Here is a 16,318-nt window from a genome sequence, read left to right as displayed (position 1 = left end):
GTTGGCTCCCAAACCGTAAAATTACATTTTTACATTTTTTTATTGGATTCTGAATCTACACATTCTAATGCACATTCTGTGTGATTTTCGTAATAATGTGATGAACAGAACTGACATAGATCATGAAAACACCTACAAAGTCAAAACTCCTACAAAGTCAAAACTCCTACAAAGTCAGGATCTGAATATTTCATCATCTGTGCATTTTATTACTCACAGTATTTGAGTTTTATTATAGCCAGTCAAACCACTTCCTGATCACGTCAGGTCTCGAGTTACTTCCTGGGCTGGAGAATCAAAACATACTTGCCTTGCTAGCTAGCCTATTCCTAAACATATGGAAGGATTAGGAGTTTTGCTGCCATCAGGATAGGTGTAAAATGGAAGGTTGTAATGAAAAACAGCATGCAACACAGCAGGAAGTGACCTACAGTATATCACGAAAGTGAATACACCCCTCACAGTTTTGCAGATTTTTGAGTATATCTTTTCATAGGAAAGCATTACAGAAATTTCACTTTGACACAATGATTAGTGACCTTTTAACAACATACTTAACCGCTTAAATTTCTTGTTCACTCAGAAAAAAACAAAATACAGCCATTAATGTTTGAACATGTACTCACAAAAGTGAGTACACCCCAGATTAAAATCCGGTAGAGAAGGGGCTATGTTGGCTCGAATTGTCTCGAAATGAAACGAAATGAAAAGGGATGACAAGGGAGGTCATCAGTGTGCGTTTCAACCTTTCTTTGCATTGAACTTTTACATTTTGAGTCTGCATCTGGCTTAAATAGATTGGTGTGAGATTTGAATGCAATCCTATGGAGATTATCATGATCTGCTTCAGTAGTCACAGTGCATGTTGACATGCATGTTTCTTTTAGGTGTATTTCAGATTGCCAATATTGACAGCATTCATGCATCCCCAAACCATGTCAGTCCCACTACCATGCTTGGCTATTGAGAGGATACACCTTTTTTGTAAAACTCACTTGTTTACCACCACACATGCTTGACACCATCTAAAGCAAATTTGTTTATCTTGGTCTCAAGAGAGATGAACAGACCAAGGATATGGATCACTGGAACCATGTTGTGTGATCTGAAGAGACCAAGATAAACAAATTTGCTTCAGATGGTGTCAAGCATGTGTGGTGGTAAACAAGTGAGTTTTACAAAAAAGGTGTATCCTCTCAATAGCCAAGCATGGTAGTGGGACTGACATGGTTTGGGGATGCATGAATGCTGTCAACATTGGCAATCTGAAATACACCTAAAAGAAATATGCATGTCAACATGCACTGTGACTACTGAAGCAGATCATGATATTCGCCATATGATTGCATTCAAATCTCACACCAATCTATTTAAGCCAGATGCAGACTCAAAATTTAAAAGTTCAATGCAAAGAAAGGTTGAAACGCACACTGATGACCTCCCTTGTCATCCCTTTTCATTTCGTTTCATTTTGAGACGATTCGAGCCAACATAGCCCCTTCTCTACCGGATTTTAATCTGGGGTGTACTCACTTTTGTGAGTACATGTTCAAACATTAATGGCTGTATTTTGTTTTTTTATGAGTGAACAAGAAATTTAAGCGGTTAAATATGTTGTTAATAGGTCACTAATCATTGTGTCAAAGTTACATTTCTGTAATGCTTTCCTATGAAAAGATATACTCAAAAATCTGCAAAACTGTGAGGGGTGTATTCACTTTCGTGATATACTGTACTTTTGGGTGAGTACTTTGGCACGTCTACTTTTATCTACAGAACGAAAACTGCCAGTCAAGTGACACTAGCCAGCTAGCATTTCAGATGCTCTGAACTGCCTGACCAGGTGATTTTTGCTTGTTCAGGTACATTCTGAGCTCTGCCGGCTTGGGGAACTCCACCCGCTTTGTTGGGAAGCAATCAACTTTGAGCATCTCCAACGGTCCTGGGTAGAGGCGTGTTCAAGGTAGTGACGTGGTTTAAGCAGAGGCGTTCTATTGGGACTAAGAAAATGTTTGGTTTCAAATTTGGCACAGCCCTTTCTGCTATCGACCAGTTGCAAACCGGTCAGACCAGACTCTCGGTACAAGATCTGAAAATCGATGAAAAATCAGGCAACCATTCCTGTCTGTTCAAACACCCATTAGTTATCATTGCCTGTGTCTTGTTATTTTCAGTGCAACCAACCGAGTGATCTGATCTGTCAGTACTGTCGTTCAAAGCATCCTTTTGATCATGAGAGGCCTGTGATATGACACATGGTGTGATATCTTGCACATGTCCTTGTGACCTTCTTCACAGCTAAACTGTCACCATCTATAAAGTCTGTCAACAAATAAAGTCTTAACACCCACCGTTTTTTATCCATAAAAAATGTTTGTTGTAGATCTGTCAAGAGGTTAAAAAAAGGGACAGAAGAACATGCAAATGTTATCAAAGTATCAAAGATGTTCTGTGACTGTTTTGACTGTCAAAATTAGATTGGAAAAAAAAAAACCTTCATCTTGTACCTTTTCTCCATCCATACATGTCGAGCACTAGATGTCTCCCTGCACACTGTTGCATGCGAACTCACATGCAGATAGAGACACACCACACTCCTTGCATGGTTACATTATGTGTGTGTGTTGTTTGCATGCCATGTCCCTTGGGTCACAGTTCATTATACTGTCTGTCTTCACGACATCATAAAACTCACCTTAGAGGTCACCGTAGAGAACGTCTCATCTGGCCAAGGTCAAGTACCACACCTATATGCTATGTGCTATATTGGCCAAGAGCTCAGCCAATTTTGCAGCGTTAATTTAACACTTAGAGGGTAGGTAAAACATTTTTACTTTTTAGTCACAGTTCCCCCATTAACACTAGAACTACCAGGATTTTTCTGCCTACCTAAAAGTACCAGAGAGGGGTCATTTGACCCAGCGGCTTTTACCTAATACACTAATCACTCATTTTGTTATGGTAATGAGGCTGTTAGGGGCCGTGTGTGGGGTGAGGGGTGAGGGGGTCACACCTTACAGTGCTAACAGCCAAGACAAACAGGGACAGACAGCTTCTTCCCAAGGGCTGTCAGCCTCCAAAATCACCACAGGTAAATAGCAACTTGCATGAAGATATCAGCAGCAAAGACAGATAGCACAGTTTGGCAGACAGTGTGTTACAGTTTTTCTCCATTGGTTTGGCTCATTTCTTGAAACTGAGATGTCATTCTCAAAACATGGACAAATCCCAAAACTAATTTGCAGTTCCTCACAACAGAATGGGATTTTATCATTGCTTTCATCAAATTTCAAATGCTTTTGTACATGTCTCTATCATTTAGTAGGCTACATCCTTGCAAATGGCTATGTACAAGTATCCTACAATTAACACAATCAGCTTACATTTAGTAGAATTTTCAAATGAATGTACCTTGCTGATCTATCCCAATTGGTTGATTCTCAGTGTAATGGTTGTCCTGAAAACATGTCAGCACATTTTCTTCATATAAGTCATCAATGAACTTGTGAATGTCCCATGTGATCATGACATATGACTGCAACCAGATAATGGTTGAATTACAGTTTTTCTCGATTGGTTTGGCTCATTTCTTGAAACTGAGATGACATTCCTATAACCATTGGGTCATTTGGCCAAACATTCTTACACTTCTGCACAACAGTTCAGATAACTAGCAAAATGTCATACCTCCCAAAACACCTCATTCTTGCATCAGCACTAAACCGTCTCACATATAAATAGTCAGTACCATCAAATGGCATAGATCCTACTCAATTGCTTTGGCTCATTTGCATTCATTTAGTCCTTCTGTCAAAATAAACTGGATGGTTCAGCATAACTACATGGATCCTCATCACTCGCTCATATCACCCCAAAAAACAGTTTACCCATGTGTCAAAACTAAATTTCTTCCCCACATATATCATCAGTACCCCCAAAATACATTGTCCCTTTGCCATTGTGTAAGCACTGCCAGTCAAATGGTTAGGTGTTTTATCTTCGTTCAGCTAACAGATTTCGACTATGTATAAAATGAAAAAGAGAGTGAAACCATTGAAGTTTGACAACACAGACAATTTTTAATTTACCAAGTACATTTATTAGTCACTTTCTTTACTGTGAATTCACATACAGAAAGTAATGCCCATATATCACAGGTTTCTCATGGGTGTGGCTCATTTCTCAAAACAGAGATAACATTCACAAAATAACATGGACAAATGCCAAAGCAACTAGCAATTGTTCAAAACAGAATGGCGTTTGAAAAAATGTCATGGAAAATTAGCCAAATAACAGAGGAAACTGTAGTATACACTGTATAACTGTAGTATACACTGTAGTATACAAAATTATTTTCTACTAACTAGTAAAGTTACAATACCATCTGACCTGTTCAACATTTACTATGTAATGAAATTCTTAAAATATGATGTCCTTGACTGTTTTGGGAATTGCGTAGACCACTTTGCATATGATGACTTACACAATGAAATAATGCTGACGTGTTTTGGAGAGGGCAACCATTAGACTGAGAATTGTCTAATTCGTTTAGATAAGCAAGGTCAATTTTTTTGAAAAATGTGCTAAATCTATGCTGAATGTGTCAACTGATGGGTATTTGTACATATCCATCTGCAGAGATGTACTAAACATTTGAGACATGTACAAAGCATTTGATATCTGATGAAAGCAATGAAAAATGCTATTCTGTTTTGGGAAATTGCAAGTTGGTTTGGGGATTTGTCCGTGTTGTTTTGAGAATGTCATCTCAGTTTCGAGAAATTAGCCAAACCATTCGAGAAAAACTGTAACGTGTGAATCTCCCATGCCATGTGACCATAACGACTCATGTGAATGCAACCTGGCAATTGTTAGATGGATAAATACCAGTGCATGTGGACTACTGCTTCACTTCCCTCAAGAATTTTGTGGTGAAAGAAGCTCCTCTCCAAGGAACGAAGATGCAGAGATACAGCACTCAACAGGCATTGGAAATGATCCACACGCGCGCACGCACACACACACACACACTCTGTGTCTCAAGTGACAGCTGTGAGGTGCTAACAGCCACATTTCCACAACAAAAGGAGTGTCCGCAGGGGGTCCAAAGGGTCAAATGACCCTCTTGTGGGGCTTTTAGGTAAAAAGGTCAATTGACCCCTCCGTGGTAGTTCTAGTGTTAAACTAGTCCCGTCCTAGTAGGGCTTAAAGTAAACACACAAAGTGTTGTAATATAACACTGCAAAAATATAGTCTGTGCAGCGTTGATGAGACATCTCTTATGTACATGAGGAGATCTGCCAGCCGTGCAGCAGTGAATCTACGTATTACGATTTATACATGAAATGATTGCTATGGGCACCTACAGTAGTGTCACTGGGGTCAAAGGTCAAGGTTTGAACTGTGTTTGGGTGAGGAGATAGAGAGAGAGAGAGAGAGAGAGAGAGAGAGAGAGAGAGAGAGAGACAGAGAGAAAGGAGGGGGGATAGCAGAAGAGAGAGCTGTAGGTATGCAGTGGAATACAGATGAAGTTATCCTGATACATTAAGATGCTGATGGAACATATGCTCACGATGAAGATCATGTGGAGGTGAAACTTACCATTAGCTGAGTGAAACCATAGCAACACATCATGGATCATGTTCACTCATATTTTCATATGCAATGAAATCTGGTTATTTGTGTGTGTGTGTGTGTGTGTGTGTGTGTGTGTGTGTGTGTGTGTGTGTGTGTGTGTGTGTGTGTGTGTGTGTGTGTGTGTGTGTGTCCATTTTTACACATGGTCAGGGGTCCCCAACCTTTCTGGGTCTGAGGGCTACCAAAGGCTACTCGAGGGCTGCTGTGGGCTACCCAAGGGCTACTTTTGTTCAAAATCCTCAACTGATATCTTGCCATCATTCACAAATCAAACTATTATTGAATTATATTTTGCTTATAGGTCATAAAGAATAAATAATCTCATATTTAAATCACGAAAAGCATTAACTGTTAGTCGTCACTGTTTATTAACATCCTTGGTGGGCACCTCAGAAGCTCCTGGAGGGCTTCCTGGGGCCCGCGGGCACAACGTTGGTGACACCTGTGGTAATCCATTCTACAAAGACAACATTCCGTTTTCGTCACTTGCTTTGTATGTATCACACATGCGTAACAAACTAGCTATTTATAGGTTATAATAGGTTTTTAATAGGTTATGTGTGCCAGTCAGGCTAAAGCTATTTAAATGTGTTAAAATCTCACTTAATGGTGTTTAAGCCCAGCTGCTGTTAGAGTGCTGTGTTCATGATATGTGCTAATTAATTCATTGATTTGTTTAAAAAAAAATATATATATATATATATATTTATGATATTTTAACAGCATAGTTACAAAGCTGTCAGACAATGATATGACTACAAATAGCAAGTGCAACAAACTAAAAATAAAAACATTCTGTTCATTAAGTACAGGAGTGTAGCGGACTGTGACAGACTGTGATGTGTGTGTGTCTGTGTGTGTGTGTGTGTAGCCATAGGGCAAATATTTTGGTGCTATGCCCCTCGATTGCAAACCTCTGCCTTTTCTTGCTTTGGGATGCTTTCATTGTGTTGGTACATTTGAATAACTAAACCTGCCATGGCAAGGCTGACTTACTATGCAGCAGGTTTCAAAAACATCATATTTTTGTTTGTTGCTTGTTTTTCAGAATGATGCCATTTGTTTTGTACCGTTTGATTTTGATTGGTTTATTGTTCTCAAAAGAAATTTTCCACTGGAATTCTGCTTCTGTCTGGGTCTTGATGTCATTCTTGGTATCATTATTGATATCATTCACAATAATGGCTGCCATCAATGAAACCAAATCAAACCAAACTGCAATCAAATTATCTATTGTCTGAACTGAAATGTCTGTTGCCTGATTGCTTGTGTTCAGCCAACAACAAATGAAACTGCGACCTGCACTTGATGTTCCAGTTTTTGCCTAATGGAAATTGCAAATGCTTGACTGAGTGAGAGCTGCCCAGTGTGGACACGTGTTGTCTTAGACGCCTATATTTTGCTTGTTCACAAAGGGAAATTTGACTGGCAATTTTACTTTAAAGGGACACTGTGCAGGATTTTTTGTTGTTTGTTTCCAGAATCCATGCTGCCCATTCACTAATGTTACCTTTTTCATGAATACTTACCACCACCATCAAATTCTAAGTATTCATTAGGACTGGAAAAATTGCACTTTTCATACATGAAAAGGGGGATCTTCTCCATGGTCAGCCATTTTGAATTTCCAGAAATAGCCATTTTAAGCTGCAAAAATGATTGTACATGGACCATACTGGAAAATATTAGTTTATTACTTTGTAAACTTTCATGAAAAGGTCAAATTTGGCAATAGGCAACACCAGGCAATGAGCAGCAGAGTTGCAGTACCTTTTTTGACCATTTCCTGCACAGTGTACCTTTAAAGTAGGACGTAAAAGTTTAGGGTTCATTCCGGACCTGGATTGCTAACATACCTTTTTTTTCAAAATCAATTTTAGGAAGTAATAAACTGAAGTAAGATGCGAAAATGGAGGAAAGCAATTTGATTAGGTTTTTTTATTATTATAAAACATACGTACAGAAACAAACTTACAACACAAAGACGAATAACTAATGCCAGGGGTTATACAATTTGGTTAAGTTTAGCAGCAAATCATGGATATCGATGATCAAGAAAAGCACCTCTAAATGTGAAATCACAGACTTGGTCAGTGGTCACAAACTGTATTGTAAGAGTCAATGTTTACACTGACTGCATGAGGGTCTTCTTCTTCTTCTTCTTCTTCTTCTTCTTCTTCTTCTTCTTCTTCTTCTTCTTCTTCTTTTCGAGTTTTATGGTGGTTGGTAGCTTAGAGTAAAAACAGCATTACCGCCACTTGCTGGACTGGGGTATGGACGCAAGAGACCTACAGTATTCTAAACTGGGGACGGCATGACGGTAATGAAGAATAGAAACAAACTTCAGGCCAGTGAATTAAATTAAATTATTAAAATATTAATTATTAATATTAATTAAATTAAAAATAATAATTTAAAAAGTTAGCTTAAACAGATGATGTCCTGTTCCATCAGTTGAGAAAGCTCTGATTTTCTTTTGTCCCTTGTGTCACTATCCTCAAATATATTTACCAATGCATATTGTAAGAGAGTTAGTAGAGCTTCATCACTTTATCGGGGAAGAAAATACCTTAGTAAGACACACTGCAGAAACTTTCAAAAGAAAATGTTCCTATCTTCTTTTGCCTTATTTATTTAAAATCCCAGCAAGCTCTCTAGCTGTCAGCAGTTTTCTGCAGGACGCAGTGGGCCCTGCCTCACAATTAAGACAGACAATGGCCAAGGGGGATATCTTTCCTCCGCTTAGACTCAAAGGACCTCTGTGGCGTGCTGAGAACAGCAAATGAGAGTAAATATTTGCAAGCATTTTCTTTTCCTTTTTTTAAAAAAAAAATCCAAAACGCTTCTTCAGTTGCATTGAGATCAATGTGAGCTGTATGAATATGCCAATAAACTGACAGAGGTAGGGCCTGGCAGAGAAATACACAAACATTGCATTACAACTTAGCCACACCACTTCAACTGCAAGACTACAAACGTAATTTGGACTCCAATTCGGATAAAAAAATTAAAAGCAAGTTGATTTATTTTAAATGCTTCGACCACCCTTGTTGGTTCCAATTCATCAATAATTATTTTGATGCCATGCCGTATCAAACAAACAAGGAGCAGGTGAATGCCAATGTGAGTCTAGTGTTTACGACTGACATCAGAGTGAGAGACGAGTGTGTTGTTGTGGAGAAGGTAAGTATGGGTAGGTAGGAGAGTGGTGAGTGGTTGGGCGGTTTGATGGTTGAGTGCGTGAGTGCAGGAGAGTGAGTGGCAATCTCCTTGGCGAGACAAATGTGAGAGGTGATTCAGCGCCCACACGCTCTCTGAGTACCAACCCATTTCACCGGGCCAAATTGGCCCTATCTGCACACAGACACATACACTGACACTCTGCTTTGCTTTGATAGCAAAAGTTAGTATCTTCCCCAATAGCATAGTTGGACCGCACAGAGTGGGAGAGTGTGTGTTATCAGCAAAGGTAAATTCCGACAATTTTCCTTGGAATTTCAGTTTTGTCCAGTGTTGAGCGCTCTGTGATCGCACCATCTGCTGGATGAAGGCCCTTGCATGTTTTGCAGACAGCTCCTGTTTATTCTCGCTTTGTGTGTATGTCGCGCAGGGTGATATCATCACCAGGTGTTATTTCTGCTCCATCTAATTTGGCCAAGCGCAAGTGTGGAACTCTGCGGTTGCAAAAATCATTTACATCAAGTCAGTCTGACCTCACACCAAAACCAGTTGCTCTGATGTCTAGTTATCATTTTGTTACAGCAAAGAAAGCTCCAGCACACTGTTCACATTTGCATGGTTTAATGCAACCCTTCGGTCTACTGACCTTCTTCAAGCAATTCAAACAAACAAATGGTTACAGACTTGGTTTAAAATAGTTTGTTAAAACCGAACTATTTTAAACCAAGACTGTAACCTTTTGTTTATTTGAATTGCTTGAAGAAGGTCAGTAGACCAAAACGTTGCATTAAACCATGCAAATGTGAACAGTGTGCGGGAGCTTCCTTTGCTTTAACGTTGGTGACCTAGGGGTTCCACTCCTACGCACCTGACCAAGGAGGTGTGCAAGAATTCTTCACTTACTTAGTTATCATTTTGTCCCAATTCTGAAGAATTGTGCGTTGTCGTGTGCAGCTCATGCCATGCATTGCTGCAGGTGCCTGGTGGTTGGTCCTGGTGGCAATGTAGACCCACTCAATGTTTGGGACATGCCAACCCCCCTCCTTCTTTGACTGGAAGATGATATGCCTGGTTGAACTTGTATTTATCCCCAACCAACGTCTAATAGTTGTGTGACTGTGATGTTGTTCAATTCAGTCAGGGTTTTCTGTGTTACTTGGATGTTTGCAAATCAAACAGTTTAACAAACAGGCAGTTTAACTGTTTCACAAACAGGCAGTCCAAAAGGCGAAAAGTATCCTTAGTCAGCCTGACCATGTTTAAGGTGGTGAATTTTCATTAATGCCCTCAGGGAGGCCCTATTATTCTGTCAGGACAAAAACAAAACGGTATTCTGGATCTTTCATCCCTACAACCATTAGATTATCAAACATTCATTATCAATCATTATCAAACATTATCAAACATTGTTTTTTTGTTTTCTTTAGGTTTTATATTTCATTATGTAAACTTTTTATTTATATTTATTCATTGCTGACTGATGGAGACTGGGACCGCAAACTGAATTGCCCACTGATGGGATTAATTAAGTTATCTGAATCTGAATCACACATCAAACATCAAACAACACACACACACACACACGCACACGCACACAAACATCACTCACATCCAAACACATGCACGCACATGGTTTCTTCCCACAGGCTGCTTGATTACAACACAACACACACACATCCACCCACAAGCTCACGAAACTAGCTGTTGGACACAAATAATGCTGCACACTGATATAAATATTCTATTTCTCTCTCCCTCCCTCTCTCCCTCTCTCCCTCTCTCTCTCTCTCTCTCTCACACACACACACACATACACACACACACACACCATCATCATCATCATCATTATCATTAAAATCTACACGCAAACATAAAAATAACAGACACACTACTGGGTCTGTGTTCACAGAAGCACACATCTCCATCCGCCCACAGAAAAAGAATACACAAACATGTGTTCATGTAATGCTAAGGGCCATGGAAAAGATTCTTGAGAGGAAGTGTATTCCATGTTTTGTGGCAAGTTTGTCTATGTGAAATGTATCTACCATAAAACAATATCCCACACTGGAAAAGTTTAATGCATGCATAAAAGATATCCGCTTGTTTGAATTGTTGGGAAGTATTAAACAATGTTGCCACTTCGGGTGAAATTGTATTCATAATGTAAAGCAATTTCGGTTTATTTTAGTGTTACATCTATTAGCACTAATACATACATTGTTAATGCATGCATAAGTAACTTGTAAGGCATGTACTAAGCAGAAGCTAAGGCCTACTAGGTCCTTACTAAGGTTAAATTAGAAATAAATTCCTTATTGTGCATGAACAAGACATTTGCGAATACATCCAAATGTTTTATTTTGCTTAGATCATGCCCACAAGTTACTTATACAGTCAAATTATATGTATAAGTGCTAATAGATGTAACACTAAAATAAAGTGTTACCGCAATTACTGTTTGCCATGAAAGGATAATGGTTTATTATCGATAGATTTCAGAGATGTGTGGCACGAATCCCAGGTTAAGAACCACTGAGGTACAGTATGGTAACAAGTAAAGTGTCTAGGCCTTTGGTGTTAGTGTGACAGAGGTCATCTTGCACCTGTTCACCCCCCTCGGGGATCTAACCTGCAGCCTCGTCAACTACAACGGTCCGGCAATGGGAGACACAGAACGATACCGCTGGGCCAAGAGACTAGTCTCTCGGCCCAACGACACGAGACTGTATGAGGCTATCGGAGGGAGGTTTACCAACGTTCCACCCCAACTCTGTGCTAGTTAGCCTCCGTTACACTCTCGCCCTTAAACCTCACTCCCATCCCGGGTCAGCGGTACCACTGTGACGGAGGTCATCTTGCACCTGTTCACCCCCCTCGGGGATCGAACCTGCATCCTCGTCAACTACAACGGTTCGGCAATGGGAGACACAGTACGATACCGCTGGGCCAAGAGACTAGTCTCTCGGCCCAACGGCACGAGACTGTATGAGGCTATCGGAGGGAGGTTTACCAACGTTCCACGCCAACTCTGTGCTAGTTAGCCTCCGTTACATTAGCAAGTCTTATCTGGGCCCAAACAAGAAAGTCTTCAGCCGGAACTTGGTCTCAAGACTGACTGTCTGGGGAACATTAGAGTAGCCGGTGTTAAAAGTGTCATGTCCAGTGGGGTAGTTTAGTCTCACTTGGGCCTAAACGAGGCAGCCACAGGCGGGACATTCTGTCCTCCCCAGAGAGTCACTCCTGAGACAGACAGAGACAGAGGGAGTCCTACATAGAGACTCAAGGAGACCTGGGGCCTCATTTATCATCAGTTCGTAGGATGCATTCTAAATTGTGTCCTACGAGTGAAATATAGAATGGTTGCAAGTGCAGAAAAATCGGGATTTATCAAACGTGCGTTGGCTGCTCCTACGCACACCTCTCCATCCAAGTCCCACACCTTCCAAATCACTGTGCATGCGCGCATTCGGGGTAATTTGCATCCCGAAACGCCTTCAATTAACCATATATGGTATTAAAATACATTCAAATGCCATGTTAATTCGAAGGCGCCACCCTGTTTGGACACACATGAACACACGCGCCACACGAAGTGCTGGCGGGAAGTGCGGAGATAGAAACATTTCCGCGACAGAAGTGGAGGTGCTTTCAACAGGAGGAGGACAGTGTATCAAAATAAGTAAAAGAATGAGATACACATGGAAGAAGGCACTGTACAATAGCACACTATCATAATCAATTGCCATTCAAAGCCAACTGTACCTTGCACGGTCAATATTATTTGCAATTTTATGTTTATTCCACTTGCACGCATGGTCTGAGGTGTGCGTAGATTTAGGCACATATCTACGTTCAAGTACATGTTCATAAATCCCACACTTTGCTCAGGAATGATCGCACGCACGCTTTACGCACAGATCTGTACCTAAGAACGCTTGATAAATGAGGCCCCTTGACTCTGGAGGATACTTCTCCAAAGCAGAGTTTAGAAGCAAGGCCCTCAAAATTTTTTTTTGTAAATGTACAGTAGTTGTACTGCATGTCGCGTTTTTGTCTGTACTGTCTGTAGATTTTTGTCATCTACTGTCTGTACACGATTGTGTGTGCGCGTGTGTGTGTGTTTGTTTGTGTGTCTGCGTACATGAGTGTGTCTGCATGCGTGAGTGAGTGCATGTCTGTGTGAGTGGGTTGATGCTAAAGCAGTGAGCAGTGCATCTGTGTTCATGGCAATGTATACAGCAATACCTGTTCATCATCCTACCTTACTCACAGTAGCACTACAAGAAGGCATTTTAGGTTGGATTTCTTTTTTTTCTAAATAATGTTGTCTGTTGAGAGTGCTAACAGGATTGGATTGCCTGATTTCACCGGGGCCGCTGACGCAAGATAAAAACATTGTGCAGTGGACTGTGACACTGACAGAACCCCTTTGCAGGCTCTGGGACAAATCTGTGACATGTTGAAGCACCGCTTGTCTGAGTCTCTCTGCTTACAGGCTTACAGGTTACAGGCAGTTGGATCTACATCTGTCTGCTTCAAAGAGACACTCTCTTGGAAACAAGGTTCAACTGTCACAGGGGAATTGTTGTCAGCAAATCTTAATCAATGTAGCCTTTATGATGTAAAGCTAAGCATTTAAACTGTATTTTAAGTAATAACATTTTGTATATTGTATTGCACTGTTACAGTATGAGTAGAGTGACATTATTGATCCCAATGGGAATTAATACACAAATGCACATTATAGCCTACATTGCATGATAGACTAAAAATGTAGCATAGCTTACTTTGCATAAATAAACCCAACTGAAAACATAGCGTCCTGTCAGAGGTCATTCTTATAACAAAGTCCAAATTAGTCTAACAAAGTGCAAAGTGTGCAAAATGATAAGTTGTCTAGTTAGGGCTTGTAAAGAGCTAGGGCTGTTCTCTGATTCGTCCACGTTGCATTAGAATTCACATACAGAGGATTGCAGCACACAGAGATCTGACACAAAACCATTCATCAGCCACAGCAATCTCGCAGTATCTCTTCCAGAGGGGGACTTTCCATTAGGCAAACCTAGGCAATTGCCTAGGGCCCCGACCAATTCTGTCCTCCATAGGGGCCCCAACTGTCACACCAGTTGGAGTAAACATACAAAAAAGTAAGCTTTGTCACTTATGCAAAGTAATCGAAGATATGACTAAAGACACTTACAGTTTTTTTCAATTGCTAACAAGCTCTTACCCATACTTTGGATACTTTTTCTAAACTCTTAACACAGACTACCACCTACCAAGCACAATTGGCCAAACAGTTCATTTTCTTCTCAAAAGCATACAGTCCCAGGAAAAAGTTTGTACACCCTTTGAAATTTCTTACCTTTCTGTCAAAATTGGTCATAAAACATGGTCTGATCTTCCCGGAAATCACAAGAAGGAACAACCAGAGTCTGCTTTAACTAATTCAACCCAAACATTTACAAGTTTTCATATTTTCATTGGTCATTAGATGTAAACATTCACAGGACAGCGAGGCATAAGTAAGTACACCCTTGCATTCAATAGGTTTTAACCCCAAGTTAGTCACAATAACCTCAAGCAGATGTTTCCTGTAGTTGCAGATCAGATTAACAAAACAATCTGGATGTATCTGGTCTCCCTCTTCTTTAGAAAACTGCCTCTCGTCAGCAAGGTTTGTGGGATGTCTGGAGTGCATAGCTTTCTTGACTTCATGCCATATAATCTCAATTGTTTTTTGTTAGGGCTTTGACTGGGCTATTCCAGAATGTGTATTTCATTATTATGAAGCCATTTTAAAGTCGATTTGCTTCTAAAGTATGGGTTGTTGTAACATTTCAGCACCCATCCTCTTGTGTGCTTCAACTGTGTGACAGACTACCTCACTTTTTTCTGTAAAATATCTCGATAAACTTCTGAGTTCATTGTTCCACTGATAATAGCAAACTGAAAAGGGCCTGAGGCAGCAAGGTAGCCGCATATGATGATGCTCCCGCCACCATACTCAAAGGTGGAGATGATGTTTTGGTGAAGGTGTGGTTCTCCAGTTCTCCTCCAAACATGACATTGTGTGTTCCCCTGAACAATTCAACTTTGGTTTCAACGTTGGTCTACAGAATATTTTGCAGTAATTCTATGAAGCATATAAATGCTTTTTCGCAAACCTCAAAGGTGCAGCAATATTTTTTTGGACAGAAACCCCATTAATTTTAGATTGGCAGAATGAATCCCATTTTAAGCTATTCTTGGTTACATCTCCTCTTCTGAGTATGGTGGCTGGAGCATCATTATATGCGGCTACCTTGCTGACTCAGGCCCTTGACAGTTTGCTATTATCAGTGGAACAATGAACTCAAGTTTATTGTGATATTTTACAGAAAAAACGTGAGGAAGTCTGCCACACAGTTGAAGCACACAAGAGTATGGGTCCTGAAATGACAACAACCCATACTTAAGAAGCAAATCGACTTTAGAATGGCTTCATAATAATGAAATACACATTCTGAAATAGCCCAGTCAAAGCCCTGACAAAAAACAATTGAGATTATATGGCATGAAGTCAAGAAAGCTATGCACTCCAGACATCCCACAAACCTTGCTGACGAGAAGCAGTTCTCTAAAGAAGAGGGAGACAAGATACAAACAGATTGTTTTGTTAATCTGATCTGCAACTACAGGACAAGTCTGGTTGATGATATTGCAACTAACTGAGGGTTAAAAAATAATTAATGCAAAGGTGTACTTACTTATGCCCTGCTCTCCTGTGAATGTTATGGCCTTATGACCAATAAAAATATGATAACATGTAAATGTTTGGGTGGAATTAATTAAAGCAGACTCTGATTGTTCCTTCTTGAGATTTCTGGGAAGATCAGACCATGTTTTATGATCAATTTTGACAGAAATGTAAGAAATTTCAAAGGGTGTACAAACTTTTTCCTGGGACTGTACACTGTTAAATATGCACAAAGAAATGCATTCATTGATTGCTAACTGTGTGAAAAAGGCATGTATGTCAATTGTATTGCAATGGAAAGCCCTTGGTGTGCTATCTGTATTAAGAGTTTTGCAAATGTCGCTGAGGGTTGGAAAAAAGCTGGTTAGCAATTGAAAAAACTGTAAATAGCTCTAAAACAGTACATTTATGTCTATATAATGACTTTTTAGGGACCCTTGTTGATATTTCACCTAGGGCCCCAAAATGGCTAGATCCGCCCCTGATCTCCCCAAGCCAGTAATAACATCTACATGGATTCACTGAAATGAGAATAAATCTGAAGACAAGAGTATTTCACTTTCACAGACAATGTTCAAAACCATCAAATCTTCATATTAGCATATAATGTATAGCTTTGGTTATATTATGATTGATGAAATGCATTTTTCCACATAAATCACCAAACATTGGTAAAGCAGCAAATCAAACTAATCTTTGACAAAGTGAGAAATCCAATCGCCGCATGCATTCGTCTTTTATCTGTCTTCACATTCATCA

The sequence above is a fragment of the Engraulis encrasicolus genome, chromosome 8, assembly GCF_034702125.1.
Source record: "Engraulis encrasicolus isolate BLACKSEA-1 chromosome 8, IST_EnEncr_1.0, whole genome shotgun sequence".
NCBI lineage: Eukaryota > Metazoa > Chordata > Actinopteri > Clupeiformes > Engraulidae > Engraulis > Engraulis encrasicolus.
This window is presented reverse-complemented; position numbering follows the sequence as displayed.